Here is a 23587-nt window from a genome sequence, read left to right as displayed (position 1 = left end):
CTTTCTTTTTTCTTCCATACATGATTCTCTTCTCCAACATCTCAGGGGCTGCTTTCTTAGTCCTCCCCGCAACTAAAACAGAAGTTATTTGGTCCAACCACTCAGGTACCTCCATTTGCTAATTCTGTAATAAATATGTTTTATTTGGAGTTTTCTACAGACAGGAGAAGAGTTGCTAACCTCTACGGAACACTTAATACTAGATTCAGTGTGGTGCACTTGGAGACACTCTCATTTAAGTGTCACAGCTACTGTGGAAGGTAGCATATGGCAAAGCCACCTCAAATCCAGCACGTCTGACGCAGAACCTAAATCTGGTGCTCCATCAGAATCCCTAGCTCAGTGAATGGCACCCCATTCTCCCAGTAGCATGAGCCAGAAACCTGGGTGTCAGCCTCCATACTTGCCGTCTTCTAACCTCGTGTCTGAATGCCATTGTCTTGACCTCTCAAGTATGTCTGGATACCACCTACTTGTTTTCCCTAGCCATGGTCAAAACTTTCCCCACTAGAATCTAAGTTTCATGAGAGCAGAAGCCTCATCTGTCTTGTTCACAGCTCTGCCAATAGGCCTAGACCAGTGCCTGGAACACACTGAGTGCTAAGTGAGTGAATGCCTGAATAATGAGTGATTTCCCTGGCTTCAATCCTGGTGACTGTCACCTCTGCTGTGGTTGCTGCAGCAGTCCCTTGCCTGGCCTCTTAATCCACTCCTGGCCTCCAATGTTGTCTGCACTCTGTAGCTAGCTTGATTCTTTAAAAACATATGTAACTCCTTCTCCTGTTTAATAGCCTCCAAGGGTTCATGGTTCAGACCAAATTCCTGTAAAGTCAAGCATGGCCAGCCCTCACCCACCTCTCAGAGCCTGTGTTCAGGACATATTCCTCCACCAGCCTGATCCTCCATCCCTTTGCCTAAAGTGGCTTCCACATATGCTTCCAATCCTTTTTTCCCCAAATTTGTTTATTGTTGTTCAAGTACAGTTGTCTCAATTTTCCCCCACCATTCCCCTTCATCAACCCATCCCCACTTCCTACCCTTGATCCTACCCTCCTACCCCCTTTCAATTTTGTCCATGTGTCCTTTATAGTTGTTCCTGAAAACCCTTCCCCTCTGCCCCCCCATTCTCCCCTCCCACCTCCCTTCTGGTTACTGTTAGATTGTTCTTAATTTCAATGTCTCTGGTTGTATTTTGCTTGCTTGTTTGTTTTGTTGATTAGGTTCCATTTATAGGTGAGATCACATGGTATTTGTCTCTTATCACCTGGCTTATTTCACTTAGCATAATGCTCTCCAGTTCCATCCATGTTGTTGCAAAGGGTAGGAGTGCCTTCTTTCTTCTACTGCATAGAATTCCATTGTGTAAATGTACCACAGTTTTTTGATCCACTCATTTACTGATGGGTACTTAAGTTGCTTCCAGCACTTGGCTATTATAAATTGTGCTGGTATGAACATTGGGGTTCATAGGCTCTTTTGGATTCATGTTTCAGGATTCTTAGGGTATAATCCCAACAGTGAAATAGCTGGGTCAAAAAGCAGTTCCACTTTTAGTTTTCTGAGGAAATTCCATACTGTTTTCCACAGTGGCTACACCAGTCTCCATTCCCACCAACAGTGCACTAGGGTTCCCTTTTCTCCACAACCTCTTCAATACTTGTTTGTTGCTTTGTTTCTGATGGCCATTCTGACCCGTGTGAAGTGGTATCTCATTGTGGTTTTAATTTGCATCTCTCTGATGGCCAGTGATACTGAGCATCTTTTCATATGTCTCTGGGTCCTCTGTATGTCTTCCCTGGAGAAGTGTCTGTTCAAGTCCTTTGCCCATTTTGTAATTGAGTTGTTTGTCTTCCTGGAGTGGAGTTGTGTGAGTTCTTTATATATTTTGGAGATCAAACCAACTTACACCATACACAAAAATAAATTCAAGGTTGATAAAAGACTTATATATCCTTCCAATCCTATCCATCTTCAAAGCGGTATCTTTCTGCACAGTTTCCTGAGAACTTGGTCTGGGTCTCAGCACACTTTATCCTTTCTTTTTATATGACCTATTCCAGTTTGTATAACAATTTCCTCTTTTCTTAAATAGCCAACTGACTCTTCCGCTAGGCAGGAGTACCAAGTCTGTGAGCAGCCAGCTCTTTTCTAGCTTTAGGCCTAGCACAGACTATTTGTTTAAAGTATTGGCCCATCCTCCACCCTCCCCTGTCCTGCCTCATGCCATGGGAGGCTGATCTGCATGAACTGCAACCCTCGGTCCCATCAGACCTCTAGCTGTCACTGGCTTTGGCCCACAGGAGGCACCAACAGGAGCTGGGAGGATGGAGCAAGGAGATCTGAGTGTTGTTCTCTCCCCACGTGTGGGCTGCCAATGGCAGTGGGTGTACTCTTCCCTGGCCTCTGCTCTTCTGAGCAGCTTACAGCAAAACACTTATACTGACTTCCCATTGTAGGCAATACCTGAACTGGGTGCCCGCTCACCAGTCACATCTTGTTAAAGAGCCTGATTAAAGCCTCCCTAGTTCCACTTGGACTGTGCCATTGCTCTCCTGCCAAAACCCTGAGGTACCCAAGGAGTGATTCTGCTCTTGCCCCTTTCTCCATCTTCTCTCTGGGTTAGCCATCCTGGTTCTGGGGCTGACTCATGCTGCCAGCCTCTCTGTCCAGCCAGATAGGGCCTGTTCTGGTCTTTCCTGGTGTACAAGTCTGCTCATAGTAGCTCTGCCTGAAAACGGGCAAAGTCGGGTCCTGGGGGTAGAGTGCAAACATTGCATTTTCTACTATTTTTAACCCTACCATTTCTGGGCTAATTGCTATTGCCTCAAACCAGGATGCCCAGGGACTGCAGGGCACATTCCCCAATGCAACTCCACACTTTTCACAGACACACTCTGTGATGCCATCTGCTCAGTGCTGGGAAGTGTAGAGCCATAACAGCTGTCCAGCTGGCTCCAGAGGTCTCTAGCATTCTCCTAGATTCTCCTGGCTTCTATGGCTGTGTCCACTTCCTCATCTTTTAACCTCCCCTTAGCAATGCCTGTGGTTTGAAGTCTCTGTTTGTAATAAAGTTCCTGCTACATCTAAGTTACAGTGCCAGCCACATGTGGAAACTGGGTTTCTTCTAGCCCTTGATAATAACTGGCCTTTGGAAACCCCTGCATGATTTGGAACACTGGAGCTGGGGGAGAAGTAAAGATAAGAGCACCATGCCCATGCAAGTGTCTCAGCTCATGGTGGGTGTGGTGGGCTGTCATGGCCACTGGACTTCAATGAACCTGGTTTTACTGGATGCTGTACCACCCATGGGGTTGCCCCAGGCATATAGCTGGGAAGTGCAGAGTCAGCACTGAACCCTTGGATTGGATGCTGGATTATTCTTAAACCTTGAGTTTCTTATCTGTGAAATGAGCTAAGCATATTTACCACAGAGGATTGTTTTGGGGGGGGGGCAAATGATTAGAATCATGTGGCCATATAATGATACTACAGTCAACAACAAACCACATATAGGACAGTGGTCCCATAAGATTATAATGGAGCTGAAAATTCCCATTACCTAGTGATATCATAGCCATCCTAATGTGGTAATGCAACCTATTGCTCAGGTGTTTGGGGTGATGCTGGTGTAAACAGACCTACTGCCGAGCCAGTTCTATGCAAGTACAGCACATGCAATTACAGTAGTGGGCTACACTGTCTATGTTTGTGTACGTGCCTCTATAATGTTTGCACAATGACAAAATTGCCTAATGACACATTTATCAGACTGTATCCCATTGTTAAGTAGCTCAGGACTATACCTGAGGATGCATGTAAGACCTTAACTTGGCACTTAGTAAATATTCATAACAGCCAGTTCCCCTTCTTCCCTTTTCATGATTGCAAGTGTTCTCAGGTTCTTTCTCTTCGGATGCCAGCCAAGTTTCCATGTGGAGATTCAGGTCCACTGGGAGAGGAGCCAGGCCCACCCCAGGTGCAATGAGCCCACACCCACAGAGGTCAAACACATGCTACTTACCAAACAGCATACCCAACACAGCTCTGTTGCCATGGACAACAGTGACCATCCTGTTAATCGAAACATTGCAAGGGGGACATGTTCTACTGAGGAGTGGGTATGAAAGAACTCGTGTATCGGGTCACCCCGAGCACCAAATGTGAATGCCAGTGCTGCCAGAGGAAGCACATTGAAACCAGCATGCTAGCCAGGTGACCTCATCATCAGCCCCTTGCTAGCTAGGCTGGGAACATCCCAGAATACTGCTACTGCAGAAATTTGGAGGAGGTTCACAGAGCCCAGAGCTTGACTTCTCAAATGGCAGGGTGGCTGGGCCTTTACCTCTCAGTCTTGGGCTACACTGATGTGTCTTAACTCTAGCCCCGTGACTCCCCATGCCCCACAGCAGGCAGGCGGGGCAGGAACGAGACGGCTGCTCCTCAGGCTGAGTCAGGGAAAGTCATCCAACTTCAGAGAAATAGCTGGTTCCAGATGTACAGCTGGGCAGGGCAGAGCACACTGCTGGGGTAGTTCTGTAGCCTTAGGAATTCCAGAATAGAGAAAAAGAGTCCCCTCAAAGTGAAGAGCACAGTGACAGGGACCTCAAGCTGAGGTCGAGAACCGAATGTCAGGCAGACAGGGTCTACCTGAGACAACCTGTGAAGGTGCTGACAGAAAAGCAGTGCTGTGCTCTCAGAAAGGGGATAAGCAGCCCTGGAGGGGGTGGAGCTTGGGGGCACCCAGCCTCCAGGTGGGAGTCAGGCAGAGGGTATTGTAGTAGGGGGATTGAAGGGCCAGATGGGGCCAATGGTCTAAACCCCAAAGCCAGTATGGAGGCCATCACAAGGGTGGTAGGCATGGGAGAGCAAGGACTCGGGCAACATGGCTTGTTTATAAGACAAGACCACAAGGTGTCTCTTTCTGGTTCTAGAGGCAGGAAAAAGAGGGAACCCCTGCCTGGCCCCAGATTCTGGTGTGGGTAATGTGCACCTCCTGGAGAGGGCACAGGGACCAGGGCCTGAGGGCATGAGACAGACCGAAGCTGGGAAGAGGAGCGGCTCCCTTCTCTGGTTCGCTCCTGCTGTCCAAGCCTGCCGAAGAGAAAGATGTCAGAGGGGCAGAGGACCCAGCTCATCATTGGACAGTTTGGGAGAAGGGATGGTGAAGGCCAAGACGAATAAAGATGCCTCACATCTGCCTTCTGCTTCCCAGGGGCCTGCAGGGCAGGGGTTGGCATGGAGACCATTCTAGCTACACTGTGGTGACAAGAAGTAATTTTCTGTCAAGAGCACTCCCAGGATGGAGGGGAGGCTGTGCTGTGGAGGAGGCAGGTCAGCCAATGGGAACATGGGCCCACGCTATTCTGGGATGCAGCCCACGGGCTTTGAGGAGGCCCTCCTCTGCTCACCTTCACAACCGAAAAAAGACACATTTGTAGAAATCAGAACACCTTTGTGAAAATCAGTAGTTCCTGATCAGAAATGGTCAGAAAGAAGCTCCTACTTAAATAGTTAACATCAGGAATAAATTTACAAACCAAAACCAGTTAGTAAGTGTGCTGATGAACTTGAGGTTGAACTCTAGTTTGTCTTGGGCTGTGAACAAATAACAAATAAGCAAGTGTCTCAGATCTGTGGGCTTGGTGTGTTCCTAGAATATTTTGTTTGAAACCACATTACTTCGTAATTATAAAGGGCTGGCAGAATCTGGCACTTGGAGCTAGAACCTGGGAAGGGAACATTTCTTACCTGATACTTGATCCTTTAACTTCATTTTCTCTTTCCTAAAGTAGAAACTGTCTTTTAAAATGCCAGCCTTTTAGCAGCTCCTCTCTGAGTGGTGTTTATCTTTTGGGCTATTAAGTGACCATTTATTTAGCAAACCTACTTTGACTGGGACTGACACTTCTGTTTAATATTCCTCGTGTAGATAGATCTTTCTTTACAAAAATGTTATCAGGTGCCTGCTCCAAGGACCATTACCTAGATATTTTTTCCTCTGCAGCAAATACCTGATAATGGGTTTTTCTTAAACTGTACTTCTTTTTTTCTCCATGCATTTTCAGTGCCTTTTTTGTCTCTATTTCTTAAGTGCTGTGGGGGCAGGAAGTTAAAGGGCATTGGGGATGGCGTGGGAGAAAGGTGGTACTGAAGACTGTGATATTTGTCAGAGGATTGTGGCTCCGATCCCCATAGCCCCAGGTTTCTGTGACCTTTGAGAGGACCTCCCAGGGTGCATCGAGCAGGTGCCTGGAGAACACCCTAGGCAGAGCCATGATACACGATTGGTCGGGTGCGAGGTACCAGCTGAGCACCATCCACCATCTACCAGGAGAGCAGGGTCAGGCGACCAGGGGGCAGTGAGACCTGAGCCAGCCTGGGGGGCAGGGATGCCCCACAAGTAGCTCCTACTGAGGACACCAAGCCTTCACCCAGAGTTCAAAGGCCTGAGAGAAGTCATTCCTGCTCTGGTTTGTTCTTAGTCTCAGTGTTGGAATGAATCACCACTCCCCCTTTGCCTTCCACTTTTAAAATGAATGTATGAGTAATACTCTTAATATTTTCCATTTTAAAAGAAATTCAGAAAGTTAAGACAGACTGTGGGCTGTTGTGTGGTTTTCAGCAGATTTTTTTTCTTAAAAAAACCCAAATACATATAGTTACATCCCTTTCTCTCCCTCTTTCTCTGCCTCTCTCACACACAGACACATTAGAGGTAAGTACTTCCAATGTCAAACTTTAATCTAGTCACATGGGAGGACAAAAAAAATACTGTTATATTGATGCTTTTGAACAAGATTCCTTTGGAGGAAAATAAAGACAAGAAAAAAAATGTGAGGAAGTTTTAGCTTTTCCTAAACTGCAGAAAGATCCAATACTTAATTACCTCTCTTGAAAATTTTCTGGAATACTGGAAATATAAAATATGACAGAGCAGAACAGAAATTTTTTGTGGTGAAATAAACCAGGCTACAAGGCTGTGGTGTGTGTGTGTGTGTGTGTGTGTGAGAGAGAGAGAGAGAGAGAGAGAGAGAGAGAGAGAGAGAGAGAGAGAGAGAGAGAGAGCAGGTCTCCCATTCTGAGACTCTAACACTAATTGTCAATGGCCCGAACTACTACTGACAATCACCTTGGCTATGAAGCTCCATCATTCATCACTTTGTACTATTTTTGCTTGTGTTTTTCAGGAGGGTTGAGAGTACTAAGTCCATGGCATTCCTTTTGCTGTTGTTTATTGGGATTGAGCAGAGGGTGGGAATGTGGGGGTAGAGCCGCCCTCAGTATGTAAATCTGAGCCCTGCCTTTTCTCAGGGCTGCTTGCTTGAGGAGCATGTGGGTTGTGATCCTTTTGTTCCTTTGGAAGAAAAAAATGTACTCTGGGTAAAAATAGTATTTTTAAGTCTTTTAAAAATAAGAATGCCACATTAGAACTGATGACAAGGGAAGCTGCTTTCTCCCTTGGCTGGCACTTGTGAGTAACTGAGTTGGGAAGACTGGCGTTCTCCCTGCACCCCTCCTTCCCCAGGTGTCTCCCCTGCTCAGGGTTTCCCTCAGCAGCAGCACTTGGGGAATGAAGCCAAGACACCCACTTTTTTCTCTTCTCATTTGCCTTTAGGGTCTCAAGGAAGTTCCCTTGCTCAGCACATTTAACTGGAAGCAGGGAGACAGTGCCTGAGCCTCCCAGGACTCAGCTCCCTCACGTCTGCTTCTGCTCCTCAAAATGTGCCTCACTGTCTCCTCCGTTGCTCTCTGGACTCTCTGCTCCTGTTTGGTCTCCTCTGATTTCACTTCGTAATTCCAAACCTTTTCATTACATCTTCCTTTTCCTAGTTTACAGGTGTTGTGTGCCTTCTTTTCAGCAACATCATAATGCTCATTGGAATATGCATTTTACAAAGAATTTCAGCTCCATCTGGGAAAGCAGGCACATCCCAGAAACAACCATTTCTCTATTATTCTGGGCCAGGAAGTACTGAAGCTCTGAGTCTGGGTCTGTCCCTTCTTTGACCTCCAAAACACTTATTCTTCCTTTATGATACTTCACTTTGAGGCAGGAACTGGCTCTTACATTGAGGTAGGATAGAAATAAGTTAGGAAAAATCCCAATGGGTGAAATGAGGAATTAGGAGTGGACATCATAGGCTGATAAGCAGCTGGGTCCTCTCACCAGAGCCCCCACCTCCTCATGTGACCAAAGGGAAACAGTTTATGGCAGGAAACTCCTGTGGTGGTCACAAAAGTACACAACAAGGACTGGCTAACACCAGATCAATCCAAGATGGAGGAAAAATTGACCAGAGAACACCCCAAAGCTCATTAGACCATCGTTATAGTGAAAACTGACACCACAAGAAGAAGGGAGGGCCTGAGGAGGATGAACACCATGACACTTCTGGAACGGACCATACTAGAAACAAGACCCTATCCCCAAGGTGGAGTCAGAATTTGGTGCTCTTGGAAATACTTAAAATCCCAAGGGCAGACTGACCCAGTGTGCAACTCACCCTCGAGTTCACTCATGTTCACCTGGACATGTGCTTCCACCCTTTCACAGTGGAGCCCTGTGAGACTTGCAACCAGGGAGCAGCGGGTGGTGGCAGCTCCTCCTGGGCTCACCTCTCATCCTGTTCCAGGAACCCGCATCCTAGCCTCTTTTTCTCTACATAAATAAAACTCACTTTTACTCTCACTTACACTTATTCTTGAATTTTTTCTTGCACAAGTCAGGGAACTAGAGGTCTCAGACCATGCCAGGGGAGGGCCACACCAGCTCAGAACTTCTCAGGTGACAATCAGTAAAAATAATCAGAGGTTCCAGTGGTTCCTAGGAACCTCTCCTCTGCACACCATTGAGTCCTGGTTTATTCCCACAGCACTTGGCCCAGTTCCTCCATAGCCTGGGTGCTCAACCAGGGGGCTGCTTCACTCCTAACTTTGGAGGAAGGAGGATGGGGACCATGCTCTCAAAACCCAATCACATCATTTTAGAGGGTCCCACTTATAAATAAGATCAGTAATAACTACCCTCAGAGCTCTTGTAATCCAAACCTTCTTAGTTTTGTAGATGAGGAAAATGAGACTCGGAGATGTGAAGTACTAGCTCAATATGAAGTTAGTTGGTCTAAGAGAGGGTGCTAGAAGGCAGTTGTCTGGTTTTTTGCTCATGGGCCTGTCCACCAGGCCACCATACCTCCACCACAGCGTGCTAAGACAAAAGCCATTGGGTCACTTCAAACATCTTTTTGTGAGAATTGTCTGAAGGGCTTAATTGCACTACTTTACAAAGGAAAATATCAATATGCACACATGTGTGTATTTTTTAATAACTTTAAACTCAGTGTGACAGCTTGCAGGATTAGTTTGGAGACCATGGGCTCTAGCTCCTTTGTGTTACTAAGTAGGGGACCCAGGGACGGCTTAGAGCCACAGTGGAGCTGGGACTATACAATGTCTTGTTCTCAACTTCACTGGCTCCCAAAAGTGGCCCTGAAAATTCAGAATAAACTCCCTTTTCTGTTGTATGATTCAGAATGGATAGGGTTTCTTTGATAATAGCCCCCCCCTTTTAATGCATCTGGAGCATTCAGTTCCATAGACATTCATCACACATCCACTATGTGTAGGCACAGGTGTGCTGCTGTAAGGTCATGGCCTGCAGCCCTGTCTGCTCGCAGCTGGATGTGGGAACCCGCTGTCAAACTGTGTGCAACCTTCAGGACTGCCTGTGGCCATATCCTTTGTCCTGGCCTTCAGTTTTGAGTGATGGTCAGCCTGCTAAAGTTGACAACTGTTGACCAGAATTGGGTGAGGGATCATCATTTTAGTTTCCGGGCTTGGGCAGCAGATTCTGCTGCAGGCAGAAGCTGACCCTCTGAATGTTTCCCTCCACTCTGTCTGTGAGTCACTTAGGGAGAAATATTAATGAATATCGCTTACAAGTTTGAAGTCCTTGCACATAAAAGAAATGCCAATGGCCTGTGGAGTTTCTAAGTCTTAATCGGAAAGTCCCAGAGTGACTTAGGGAACAGGCTTGGAGCACCCCTGTGGTGGGCAGAACATGTGAGCAGCAGGAGCACTGGGATGTGGGTGGCCAGGATGGAGCAGCAGGAACTGGAACACCATGAAGGAGAGGCTGGGAGGGATGGGGGTCACCAAAACTGAATAGCTGAATACCTAAGACCTTTACAGTCCCCAGAGAGATGGGGCCTGAGGAGACAGGAACAAGGCAAACATGTATGACTGTCTTCAATGTAGTACTTATGCAAAGAACCAGCTGTGGCCATCAATCCTCTTCTGTCGATGTTATCTGGCTCAGATACGGCCCCAGTTGTCTGCCATCCTAGTACTTATTGTGCATGCTTCTGCCATGGCTACCAAAGCATATGAGACACTTTTCAAAGGCTACATAGCATGATGGCTCACCCTCCCTCAGAAGAAACTCATGGTAACATCAACCTTCCTGCTCTGAGGTGAATGGTAACAATCATCCCCCATTGTGTGGTGTTCTAGGAATACCCCCCATGTTCGCCCACACCACCTCATTCCCTCCCCATAACTCATTTGAGGAGCAGGTCTGGGGCAGTGGAATGAGCTCAGGACTTTGGAACCAGACCACTCTAGCTCTAAATCCCAGGCTTTCCAGTTACTCTATTTTACATTGGTTAAAAAAACTAGTGAGTCAAAATTTCCTCCTGAGAAAAACGGGGATTATAACACCTTACCAGGACAAAGAGGGCTTTGGGGCACATATGAAGCTCTGGGGCAAATGAGAGCAAGATGCCTTTTCTTCATGACCTTTCACTTCCATTTGTCAGAAAGTGACTGTAACCTGTGATGACCATGATGTGAATGCTGCCCCTGAGATAGGGTCCCTGCGTGGCCCCAGGGAGACTTCTGGTCTAGGATGGCATTGAGACACTTTGTGAAGTATCAGGTGCACATGGGCCCTCAGCCGTCACCAGGCAGAGAACTCTTGTCTCCAGTCTGTCTCAGGAGGAAACCTGAGATGACAGGTAGGGCAGGTAGGGCCAGGACTGAGCCCCAAGTCTGCTGACTTCTCCTCCAAGTCCCTTTCCTTTGTACTTTAAATTTGTCTTCAGAAAATATTCCTACCTTTTAATAGGACACTAGCTATTTCTCTAAGCCGAAATACTGTGTTTTTGGAGACCAAATACAAGTATGATTCTAAACACACAGAGTTCTCAGGAATATGGTGAACAAGCTCAAAATGGGGCTCCCAAACTGCCAGATTCTGCCCACTCCATTAGTAATCTTGATGGAATGACTCAGCCGCTGGTGATTCAGCTCCGTTATATGTAAAATGGAACAATACTCTTCTTTCTTGCAGAGATATTATCACATGGAATTTATGAGTTTTTCAAAGAACATTGAGTGAGAGCCGAAGATATATGGTATACAGCACCATAGAACAGCAGGTTAGCATTGCTGTTGTTATGAAAGAATCCTCAGTGTGCATGTAAAATCATTCTAAAGTTCTCTTTCAAAGAATCCTATCTGATGGAAATGATTAAATTTGCCCAGGGAGTAAGTATAAAGGGCACGTAATGCTTCATTCATTCAGCCATTCAATTAATTATCATTGAGATTCTTCTATGTGCCTGGCAAGGAGGGTGCAGTGATGAACAGGCAGCACACAGATCTTTTCCCTAGGAGCTTACAGACTAGTGGGCATGTAGCAGGGGGCCCAGAAAAATCAGATGGGAAAGTCCCAACATTATTGGGAGTAACAGAGAGCATGCTCATTTGTTTGAGCCACATTTTCCCTTTTATCTTGGTTTTCTTGCTGTTCATGGAGTAAGTTATAATGAGCATCTGTTGTTTTGTCTGCCCAACATGCAGCCCCTCTGTGGCAAAGCATCTGGTCAGTGACCATTCCCTACTCCCAGTCCATGGGGTTGGGAGGGGGAGACCTCACTCCCCGGATCCACAGTATGGACACATGTCTCAAGGTGAACCAAATATGCTCTTCATCTGTCTGGCTACATGGACTGGTGAAGAGATAGGGTTTCCAGACAAAATATAGAATGCCTTTTTAATTTGATTCAAAGTTAAATTTGGATTTTAGGTAAATAAATAATTTCTTGTGTATGTCCTCCAAATTATATGGAATATACTTATACTAAGAAATTATTCATTGTTCATCTTAAATTCCAATTTAATGGGCCTTTCTGTATTTTTATTAACTAAATCTGGCAAGCCTATTCAGGGGGCCATTGAGAACCTTTCCTGGGACAATTCTGGAATTATTAGCAAAAAACCCCAAAAAACAAAAACAAAAACAAAGCCATTCTATCCCTACTAGACTCATGAGAGTTGTTACCAGTCTCTGGAAGAAGCCTTCCTAAGGAAGGACAGGGCAGCTAAGCAGAGCTGAGAGACCGGAAGAAACATGTCTGCAATATCTTTAGAGTCTCTGGATCTAGCTGTCCTGCTAGGTGCCTGGCCTTTCCAGTCAGGTGAGCCAATACCATCCTTTTGCCTCTTGTACTTGTCCTGCATATACATTCTCAGTGCTGTACTGCTGCTCCAATTTCCCCAATTTTAAGGGACTTTCTTTCTCTCTATCAAAATCTTTCCCATTCCTCAAAGAAGTCCACTCAATTTTAATCTCTCCAGAAATCATTCTCAGGCTTTTTCAAAAAGACTGTCCCCCATGTTTACAGGATCACAGAGATGGGTTGTTTTCTATCCTGAAAAAATAATATGTCTAGTCCAGAGACTTCACTCAGTTAAAGCCCTTGATGTTCATTCCCTGGGCTTCAGCTCTCTTGGTGTCACAGGAAGCCTCAATAGTGTCCCAAAGTAGATTTATGTAACAGATGTGAGCAAAAGTAAGGGGCAGTGACTAGGAGTAATCATGGTCTCTCTCGAAGTGGCAGCACATTTTGTAAACCTCCTAGTGTGTGGAATCAGAAGCCTAGGCTTTGAGTCAAGACGCTGTCACAAACTGCCTCCCTGCCCTGGATGCATGAACACTCGTGTGAGTATCTGTGCAGGTACTGTTAGTGCTTGTGAACATTCCTGTGGCGACTTGTGTAAGTACTCATTGACAGTGCTCATGTGGGTACTCTCACCTTCTATTTCCCCATCAGTGAAATACTGAGTTGCACAACATCTAACATATGTTTCCAACTCCATAGTTCAATGATACAAAATCATGCTGGTAGGTCCAAGGATTTCATGGAGAGAAAGCACATCTGGATTTCTAGAGGTGGGGGTTATTTTACAAAGTTCTCTTGATCCCTTTAGGATAAAAGTGGGAAATAGAGAAAGGGAAATTCAGTCATAGTAACAGAAGATTGGCATTCCTCTCTAGAGAGACAGGCATTCTTAAATGCAAGATATGGCCTGTTGCAAGGCTGTTTTGTCATCCTGGTCTTTCTTACCAACTTTTAGGTGACACAGATCTGGGAGAAAGGGCCAATATGTCAGAGGTAGCAACAAGATTTAAACTAATTTAATATTCTGAATTGATGGTTTAAAGCTAAATCACTCTGTCTATCCATTCACCCATCCATCCATCATCTATCTATTTATTTATCCATTTATCATCTATCTTATCTATCATCTATCTATTGTCTGTCTATCTATCTATCCATCCATCTATCATCTACCTGCCTATTCATCTGTCTAAAAGATTAATGTCCAGCATGTTAAAAAATGTCAGCCACTCAAATGTACAATAGCAATGTGTTTCATGTGAAAAAGATAAGGAAGGTCTGGTTTATGACAAACTGAATACACATCATCAGTAACAGTCCAAAAGCGAATACAATGCTTGTTTGTGTATCAGCTGGGAGTATCTCACTCAAGGGGCAGAAGAACTTCTTGTGCTTAACACTGCTGCCCCAACCCCCACCCTCTGTAATACTGGGACTTATCTTGAGGAGATCAGGATGTGATGGAAAAGGCCTAGAAATTACACATTCATTTTCTCATTCATATATACATATCTTTATTCACTCAGCAAACACATTCAGCTTAATAGGGAGTGGCCTCAAATCCTTTTTGAAAAAAGATAGAAATATAAATGAATGAATGAATGAAAAGACAGAGTTTCTGCCCTTAAGGATCTCAGCCTGCAGAAGGGAAAGTCCACAAAGTGAAGCTGGTCTGAAAGCTGTAGGTTGTTGCTAAGCTGATTAACACAAAGCGGAAATTCTGGTCCGTGGGAGCTGTGAGAAGAGTGCTGGAGTGAAGGTGGCACGAAGGGAAGAGCACTTGCGGAGAGCAGTGAGTTTATCACACTCAGTTCCTGGCACTGCTGCCTCTCCTTATATTTGCTGATTCATTTATTTCCCCCCTTTGCTCTCTCTTACCCAGGAGGCAATCATTGGAATGGATTTAATGTGTATTCTTTGATTTGTACAAATTCTTGAAAAGCAAGAGCTGCTGCTTTGTCTACACTTTTACATAAGCAGTGTTATACTAATATCTGATTCTCTTTCTTGCTTTCTTCATTCAGTCCTAAGTGGTGAACTAACCAGGTTGTTGAGTATATAACCAACCCTCATTATTTGTGGATTCTGTATTTTCAAATTCACCTACTCACTAAAATTTATGTATGACCTCCAAATCAATACTCAAGGAACTTTCATTGTCATTCATGTACCTACTCACAGCAATGACAAATTTGAATAACTACTCATGTGTTGTCAGCTGAGAAGGACCAAGGTAACACCCTGCTTTCTTGTTCCAGTTCTCATACAATAAATAAATGACCATTTTGCAGCTGTTTAAAATGACTCCCAAGGCTTGGTACTGAAGTGCCGTCTTGTGTTCCTAAGTGTACAAAGACTGCCATGTGCCTTCCAGTAAAATCTGTTAGATTGAGCTTCCTTCAGGCATGTGTTACAGTGCTGTTGGCAAAGAGTTCCATGTTAATGAATCAACAGTACAGATTAAAAGATGTCTTAAATGAAAAAAGCACATAAAATAAGCGTATGTATTGATGATTTGACAAAAATGTTGTGACCAGAGACTTGCAAGAACCTAATCCTGTACCTTCTTCCCCTGGGAACAATGCTGCAATATTCCCTGGTTCAGTAATTTCTATGAATTTATAGAACAGAATGACTGCAATTAATAAGAATCCATTGTATTTCTGCTTCATAACTTCTCACTGCTTCATAGTATTCCATACCATACTTCATTTCTCTGCTCCTCTCGGTGTGGGAGTGCCTCCAATCAAGGCTATGACAAGGATCTTCACGCATCTTCCCTCAGAGACCAGTGTGAGAATTTCTCTGGAGGCATTCCCAGAATGGACTTCTGGGTCTAGAGTAAGTGAATTTGACCAAGAACTGCTGGGTGACTCTAAAGAAGGGCTGCCCTCGTTGACATTCCCACCAGCATCACTGAGGGTCCTGTATCTCCTCAGCCTGGCCATGACCTGCTGTCATCCAACTTGCAGTTCAACAGGGATAAGGTCATAGCTCATTGTAGTTTTAATTTTATATTTCTAATTAAATGAGAAACAGCATTTCTCCATTTGCTTATCACTTGGGTTTCCTCTTTTGTGAGTCACCTATTCATCATTTTTTTTGCCCATTTATCTATTGTTTTTTTTTAATTGATTTACAAAATTTCCTTATATAATTTCTGTATTTGAACCATGTCAGGTTTAGACATTTTAAATATATTCTCCTGACTTGTCATTTGTTTTTTTACTGTGTCTATGACTTTTTCATTAACTGGAAATTTTTAATGTTGACATAGTCAAGGAATGTAACTTTGAATGCGTGGATGATGTCTAGCTGAGAAGGCATTTAAGAGTGAGTCTCCATATGAAGGGTCATGTCATTTAAAGGAAGCATAAAGGGAAAAAAAGGAGCATAAAGGCAATTGAAAGTGTTTGGGAGGGTGGGAAATGATAACATATAAATGGCAGGATTGCTACTATATTTTGCCATATATAATGTGTACTTTTTTTGTCCAAATTTTTGAAGATAAGGATGTGCATTATACATGGGTAATACTAATTCCATATCTATATAAATGTTTTTAATTCTTTTACTTATGCTTATGTGTTAAAAGTATAACTCTAAAAAGCAATAACAATATCTGTATGCAAAATAATAGTCTGGAATATGATAATCTGTTTTGTTTCTAAATATAAATAAATAAAAATTGAATTAAAAAATTAAAATGGAAGATTTTTTTCCTGAAAGTTTGGGCCAAAAACGGGGGTGTGCTTTATACATGGGCAAAATACAGTATTTTATCTGTAGAACTGTATGTCAAAGAACCTGTAGACTTAGTCCATTCCGAAGTAGTAAGGACTGCTCCTTGTTCTCTGAGATGGCCAGGCAGAGGCTAGATAAACATCAGGAATGCTGTATGGAACTCGGACCTTGACTGGGTAGCTAGAGTCAGGGAATGCTATCACCTCAAAGAATCTATGAATGGCATGGAGATTATTCTTAAACAAGCAATTCATCATATCAGTGCTAAGGCTCACTTGGCTAAGCTCGTCTTCCCAGTATCTGTCAATGTTTTCTCACTGTACTCTACTCCCACCTCTTACCTACATGGGCACAACTTATTAACCATATGGACATGACATTAGGAAAACCCATGCTTTGGCTTCTTCCTCTTTTCAAAACTCACAATTATAATTTAGACTTTCAAATGGCTTCCTTAATTACAGGTCTGAGATTGAAGACATGTAAGAGGACGAGGGAAGGTAAAGGGTTGAATATACCTCAATGCAGTTATGAAATAGGCAAAAAGGGTAATTTCTGTCTTTTATTCATCCTTTAATTAATTAATTAATTCATTTTATTATACACTGGTGAGTGCCTTGTTCATGTCAGACACTGGGCTCAGCATCGGAAGTACAAGAAGTGAGCAAAATAGCCACCGTCCTACCCTCATGGAGCATAGACTCTGCAGGGACAAACGTCTACTTCCCACCAAATCTATAAAACTCTCACATTTCTACCTGTGTTCTCCCTTTAGAACTAGTGAAATGAGTAAGAAAAAATGGAAATTAGACATAAATAACATACCACTTTCATCTGTTGCAAACATTTCATCTGTGAACGAACATCAGAGGGTTGACAGACACCCTGCCGGGGAGGCTGTGGGACAACAGGCATTCCCGGGTGTTGCTGCCCTGAATGCAGACTGGTTGAGTTACTGGGGGTGGGAGTGGAGGGGGGATTTGGCAATATTCAACAAAATGACATATGGATTTAGCCCTTTGACCTAGCAAATCCATTCCTGGCAAAATCTCTTTAAGATAGGCTGGCAAAAATAAAATAAGATTTATGTACAAAGCTATTTGTTACATTATTTGCTGTGATATCTGAAGACTAGAAAAACAACACGAGTGTTCACCACTACAGGACTAGTTGAAGAAACCTTGGCGTAGTCAAATCCACACAGTGGAGAACAACACATTATAAAAAATAAAATAAAATAAAATAATAAAAAAACAAAAATGAGAGCCACTGCTACATCCTACTATAGAGAGATCTTTAAAATACATTGTTTTAAAAAAAGCAAAGTGAAGAATAATGGGGGTAGCATGATACATTACATCTTAAAACATGGGAGGAATGTACATATGCCTACTATTTAACATGTCTAATGTAAGGAGAGACCAAAACTAATAAAAATTGTTGTCTCTGTGGGAGGGAAGGAACAGGCGATGAGGAAGACAATATAAGCTGGATTATCTGAATGGACTTTATTTTATAGATTAGGCTTTGTTGCCATCTGGATGTCTTATAACACAAAATTTAATCAAAAAAGAAAACTACAAGTGGAAGCCGAGCTGCAGCCACGCCGCGCTGACCCCGGAGTGGGCCTGGGCAGAAGATGACCCCTTGCCCCGCTGTCCTCCCGCAAGAAAGACCGTGGGTAAAAGGGAGCGAGTACGGAACGCCAGACTCCCGAGCAGGCTGAGCACTATGATGATACTGGCGCAGCCAGGAAGGCTGGCACAGAACAGTAGCACAAACTCTCCAGTGAAGACGGAGACCTGCAGGTCCGTCGCCCCCAAGAACGCTCTTCCCGGCGTGTCCTCTCCAGCACGGCACAGCTCCAGCACTGAGCAGAAAACAGAGGAAAGAGAAGCAGCAGCAGGGGGGCTGAGCACCGTGAGAAGACAGAGGCAGAACTGCGGGACAGCTGCAACGATGTTCTGGAGGCGTTGGACAACTACCTCATTCCCAATGCCGCACAACCGGAAAGTGAGGTGTTCAACTTGAAAATGAAAGGAGATTATTTTAGATGTCCTTCTGAGGTGGCATCTGGAGACAGTAAGCAAAACCACTGTGGCAAAGTCTCGGCAGGCTTACCAGGAGACATTTGAAGTTAGTAAGAAAGAAATGCAGCTTCCACACCCAGTTCAACTTGGCCTGACCTGAAAAGACTGAATTTCTCAGTCTCTTACTATGAAGTTCCAAACACTCCTGAGAAGGCAGCACCCTGCAAAAACGGCGTTGGATGGAGCAATGGCTGAATTGAAAACAATGAATGAAGGGTCATACGCAGATGACACCCTGATCATGCAGTTGCGCGGGGATGGTCTCCCTCTGTGGATGGGGAACACCAGGAAAATGAATGAGATGTGGAAGAGGGAGAGAACCAATATCTATCGTGTTTTCTGATCTGTTCACTGTCACTCTGTACCTTCCACATATATCCCTTTGAGCGACTTAAAAAAAAGAGTTGTATGTCAACTTTTTGATTTTTCACAGCCTCAGCCTAGCAAAAAATGGTCCATGGGATAAATCGCTGGTATTTGTATCTCAAACTTAGTTTGGTCATGTAAATGCCATGGCAGTCTGAAGCTTTTATTTTTAACATTGGCAGAATTACTAAGCATTTAATTTTTTCAAAAAAAACTGAACACTGTGATAATGGGGTTTTGTAACTCAGCAGAACTCTTAGTGGTAGAAAAAAAGACCTCAATTATCTATAACTGTTGAAAAACTTTAATCTGATATCAAAACAGTCACTGAAATAAAGGACCATTGTAAAGTTGTACAGAAAGTTACAGAGCCCTGGCTGGGTGGCTCAGTTTGTTGGGTACTGCTCCCTGCACCAAAAGGTTAAAGGTTCAGTCCCCAGTCGGAGCACGTCTGGGAGGCAACAGATCAATGTTTCTCTCTCTCTCTCCCTTCTTCTCTCCCTCTAAAATCAATAAACATATCCTTGGGTGAGGATTTCAAAAAGGAGAGAAAATTATAGAGATTATATTGTGACGCTGGGGCTTGGCATGAGACACCTATTATTTCATATTTATGTTTGATCGCAATTCTGCCTGTTGTTCAGGGCTTACAGACACTTGACCAAGTTCGAGCCATTGCTGCTCAAAGGTTCATGACTCAGATGTTCAGTGTCTTCCTCTGAGGAAACTCAAAGTCTAAAGCTGAAATTCTTTGTGGCAGATAACTGGCTATGACACCATAAGAAGGTCCAGTGCTCATATAATCATAATACTTGTGACTAAAACCCTGACCTACAACAATGTCACTGATTTGTGCTTTAGTCGTGGAATCTTTTTTTCTTGTAATCATGAGCTAAAGAAGAAAGAAAGCCATGTATCTTATGAAGGGCCTTATCTGTCTCCTGGGTACCATTGAAAAATAATGTTTTGCAGAGGTTGCCTTTCACATGAGGAATATTCAGTCTAGGTTCTTCCTAGCTCAGGGCTTTTGAACTTTGAAATCTAAACATTCTTTCACACTCCTCTTTTTGATTGTTGCTTTCTCTTCCTCCTCCCACCCCCTGCTCTTTAAATGTAGGTCCTTCTGCTTCTTTACCTATTTCTCTTTTGAAAGTCTATCCGTATTTGTCTTTTGTTCATGGTTTAATACTCTATGGGCAGGGATGGGGGCCTGAGGGGATAAGAAGTGACACTGGGGAGCACTTTGGTGAGCAGGCCTGCTTCGAAGAGTCAAGAAGAGCTTCTAGCGCTACAGCTCTGCCTTCTTCCAGTTCTCAGCTTGGTTGCTGCTGTTCAATCACACCAAGAAATGAACCAAAAAGTATTTTTAAATATCCGTGATTCTCCCTGTATTACAGCCAGCCCTGATAATGCTTGCTAGTACCTGTCACCAGATCTCCCAACTGGACTCATCCAGCCAAGTTCACAGATGTGTTTAAACAAGGCCCTATAATGCAGGGAAGTTGCATGGGGAGAATCCACAGTACCCAGGCCTACCAGTCTTGCAGTATCTCCCTTCTCTCTTTAACATTCCTCACAGCTGCAGTATCCATCTGTTTGTCCATCTGCTGGAATGAGAAAAAAACATTCATGCACTGATGAAAACAAACCAAAAAAAGAAAAAAATGTCCTTCCTTTCTAGCTGAACAAAAATGTGCAGTTAAATACTTGGCACTTGCAAATGCAGTGCTGAATGTGGAACGAGCCTGTCTGTATATCTGGTGGCTCTCTCTTGCTTTGCTCTTCCTTACCAGTATTTGGCCTCATGTTTGCTTCTGTGGTGGTTATATTGCCTAGCAAGCACACCCGTGGTTGTGAAAACTGTATGGCAAAAAAGAAAATCTAGATATATTAGATTCGTGTACCTCTTTTAAAGAGTTCTCATTTCCACCTTACACTGAATGATCAGGAAATGTGTAAAAATTCAAAAGTGAAATAAAAAGTTGTATCAGTTAATAAAAGAAAACTATACTTCCCCAAAATGTTGAAAGAAAAATAAAACAATCCAAAGGTATATAAATGTAGTGGCTTAAGCACATATAGAGAAATTATTTCAGATGACTTGAGAAGCTAGTCATCTTCTGTAGGATATATATTCAGGTGTCCTCAGATTACAATGGAGTTATGTCCTGATAAACCATTTCGAGTTGAAAATATCATAAGTTAAAAATGCATTTAATACACCTAACCTACTGAGGAGCCTACCTCAGTAGCCTACCTCAAATTAGCTCAGAACACAGTATCCAGAAAACACTGGCCACATAGACCACTGTAGAGTATCGGTTGTTGACCCTCATGACTGAGGGCTGATAGGGAGCTGTGGCTCGCTGTTCTTGCACAGCATCTCCAGTATCTTACCACATATCATTAGGCTGGGAAAAGATCAAATTCAAAACTTGAAGTATGACTTCTACTAAATGCATATTGCTTTCCTGCCATCGTAAAGTTGAAATATCTCAAGTCAAACCATCATAAACCGGGGACCACTATCTGTCTATCCCAAAGACTAAAAGGGTTGCAAAGAAAACTTAAATTCTTTCCAACAGTATAATTATTAGTAATAACATTAGTGTTGTTATTTTGAAGTTATCATACATATAAAAACTATTCTATATTTTAACCATATATACACACATATATATAAAATTATAACACAGACACAGATAGTAAGATAAACCAAATAATTTATTAGAATAAAGATAATGACTAAGAACTAAGATTTTTGGTGTAAAAGAAATAAGTATGATGTATTTCTCTTAAAATGTTTTTTTCTAGCTTTGTCCACTGAAAACGACTAGAAACAATAATCGACTTGGTAACAATGAGTGCCCCCAACAGCCGGATTATGACCTCTGTCACTTCCCACTAGAAAGAACCATAGGCCCTTGAAGAAATGGTAGGTCTTGGGGCAAGATAAACCAGGCATATCTTACTGTATGAAAAAGCAAGAAGGACTTCCGGCAAGATGGAGGCATAGGTGGATGTACCATACCTCCACGCACAACCAAGATTAGAACAACAACAATTTAGAGACAAAATAACACCCAGAACTGACAGAGAATTTATCTGAATGGAAGTCGAACAGCCAAGAAGTTGAAGTAGACCTGTTCATCCAGACCGGGGTGAGGAGGAACAGCCAGGCTTGGGTCTCGGCTTGCAGAGAACAGGGCGCAAAAGGCAACTGGGAGTGCATAAGGCATCCGGGGCGCACAAGATCTCAGTGGGTGGACCCTGAGTATGCAAGAGGCAGCTGGAGGACCCAGTGAGGCGGCGACTGTGGAGTAGGGCAGAACGCGCAACCCAGGATCCCAGAGAGGGGACTGAGGTCCCAGGAGAACAGAGCCCCCGTCCCTGCCCCCGTCCCTGCCCCCGTCCCTGCCCCCGCCCCCACATACAACGTCACAATCTAGCGACTGGGGTGCCCAGCTCCAGTGAACACCTAAGGCTCCACCCCTCACTGTAACAGGAGTGACCAGACTGAAAAAAAAAAGAGAGAGAGAGAGATATGCCTCAAACAGAAAAATAGATCAATGCCCCAGGACTCATCCTTTTGAGCGACTAAGAGATAGCCAATCTATCAGATGCACAGATCAAAACACTGGTGATCAGGAAGCTCACAGAATTGATTGATTTTGGGTGCAAATTAGATGAAAAAATGCAGGTTACCATAAAAGAGATGAAGGAAGATGCACGGAGAACCAATAGTGATGGGAAGGAAACTGGGACTCAAAAAAGTAGAGTGGACCAGAAGGAAGAAAAAAACAACCAAACAGGAAAGAATGAAGAAATAAGAATTCAAAAAAAAATGAGAAGCTTAGGAACTTCCAGGACATCTTTAAATGTTCCAACATCCGAATTATAGGGGTACCAGAAGGGAAAGAGGAAAAGCAACAAATTGAAAACTTATTTGAACAAATAATAAAGGAGAACTTCCCCATTCTGGCAAAGGAAATAGACTTCCAGGAGATCCAGGAAGCTCAGAGTCCCAAAGAAGTTGGACCCAAAAAGAAACACACCAACGCACATCATCATTACATTAGCCGAGGTAAAAATGAAGGAGAAAATCCTAGAAGCAGCAAGAGATAAGGGGACAGTAACCTACAAAGGAGTTCCCATCAGACTGTCAGCTGATTTCTCAACAGAGACCTTACAGGCAAGAAGGGGCTGGAAAGATATATTCCAAGTCATGAAAGACAAGGACCTATATCCCAGATTACTCTATCCAGCAAAGCTTTTATTTAGAATGGAAGGGCAGATAAAATGCTTCTCAGATAAGGTCAAGTTAAAGGAGTTCATCATCACCAAGCCCTTATTTTATGAAATGTTAAAGGGACTTATCTAAGAAAAGAAGATAAAGAAAAAACATGTATAGTAAAAGGACAGCAAACTCACAATTATTAACAACCACACCTAAAGCAAAACCAAAAGAAACTAAGCAAACAACTAGAACAGGAACAGAACCACAGAAATGGAGATCACATGGAGGGTTAGCAACAGGGGAGTGGGAGGAGGAGAGAGGGGGAAAAGGTACAGAGAATAAGTAGCATAGAATGCAGGTTGAAAATAGATTAGGGGAAGGGTAAGAATAGTATGGGAAATGTGGAAGCTAAAGAACCTATAACTATGACACATGGACATGAACTAAAGGGGGGGATATGGGTGGGAGAGGGTGTACAGGGTGGAGGAGAGTGAAGGGGGGAAAATGGGACAACTGTAATAGCATAATCAATAAAATATATTAAAAAAAAAGAAAAAGCAAGAAAGCCAGCAAACTATTGGAAATTCTTCCAAAAGACTCAGAAGTCATCTGGAAGGAACTGTTTCTAGTCAAAAGTGGGGCAATTCGAATATTGAAAGGATTAATAGCTGCAATGGATTAAGACATAT

At 43.5% G+C, this 23587-nt stretch overlaps 1 pseudogene; it reads left to right on the top strand.

Moving 5' to 3' along the window:
• Positions 1-4052: 4052 nt before the first annotated feature.
• On the top strand, positions 4053-18829 carry LOC114489036 (annotated as a pseudogene).
• Positions 18830-23587: the final 4758 nt, after the last annotated feature.

Source organism: Phyllostomus discolor, chromosome 2 (assembly GCF_004126475.2).
Source record: "Phyllostomus discolor isolate MPI-MPIP mPhyDis1 chromosome 2, mPhyDis1.pri.v3, whole genome shotgun sequence".
In the NCBI taxonomy this organism is placed as follows: domain Eukaryota; kingdom Metazoa; phylum Chordata; class Mammalia; order Chiroptera; family Phyllostomidae; genus Phyllostomus; species Phyllostomus discolor.
The sequence above is the reverse complement of the archived record's forward strand: the minus strand, read 5'-3'. Positions and strand labels throughout refer to the sequence as shown.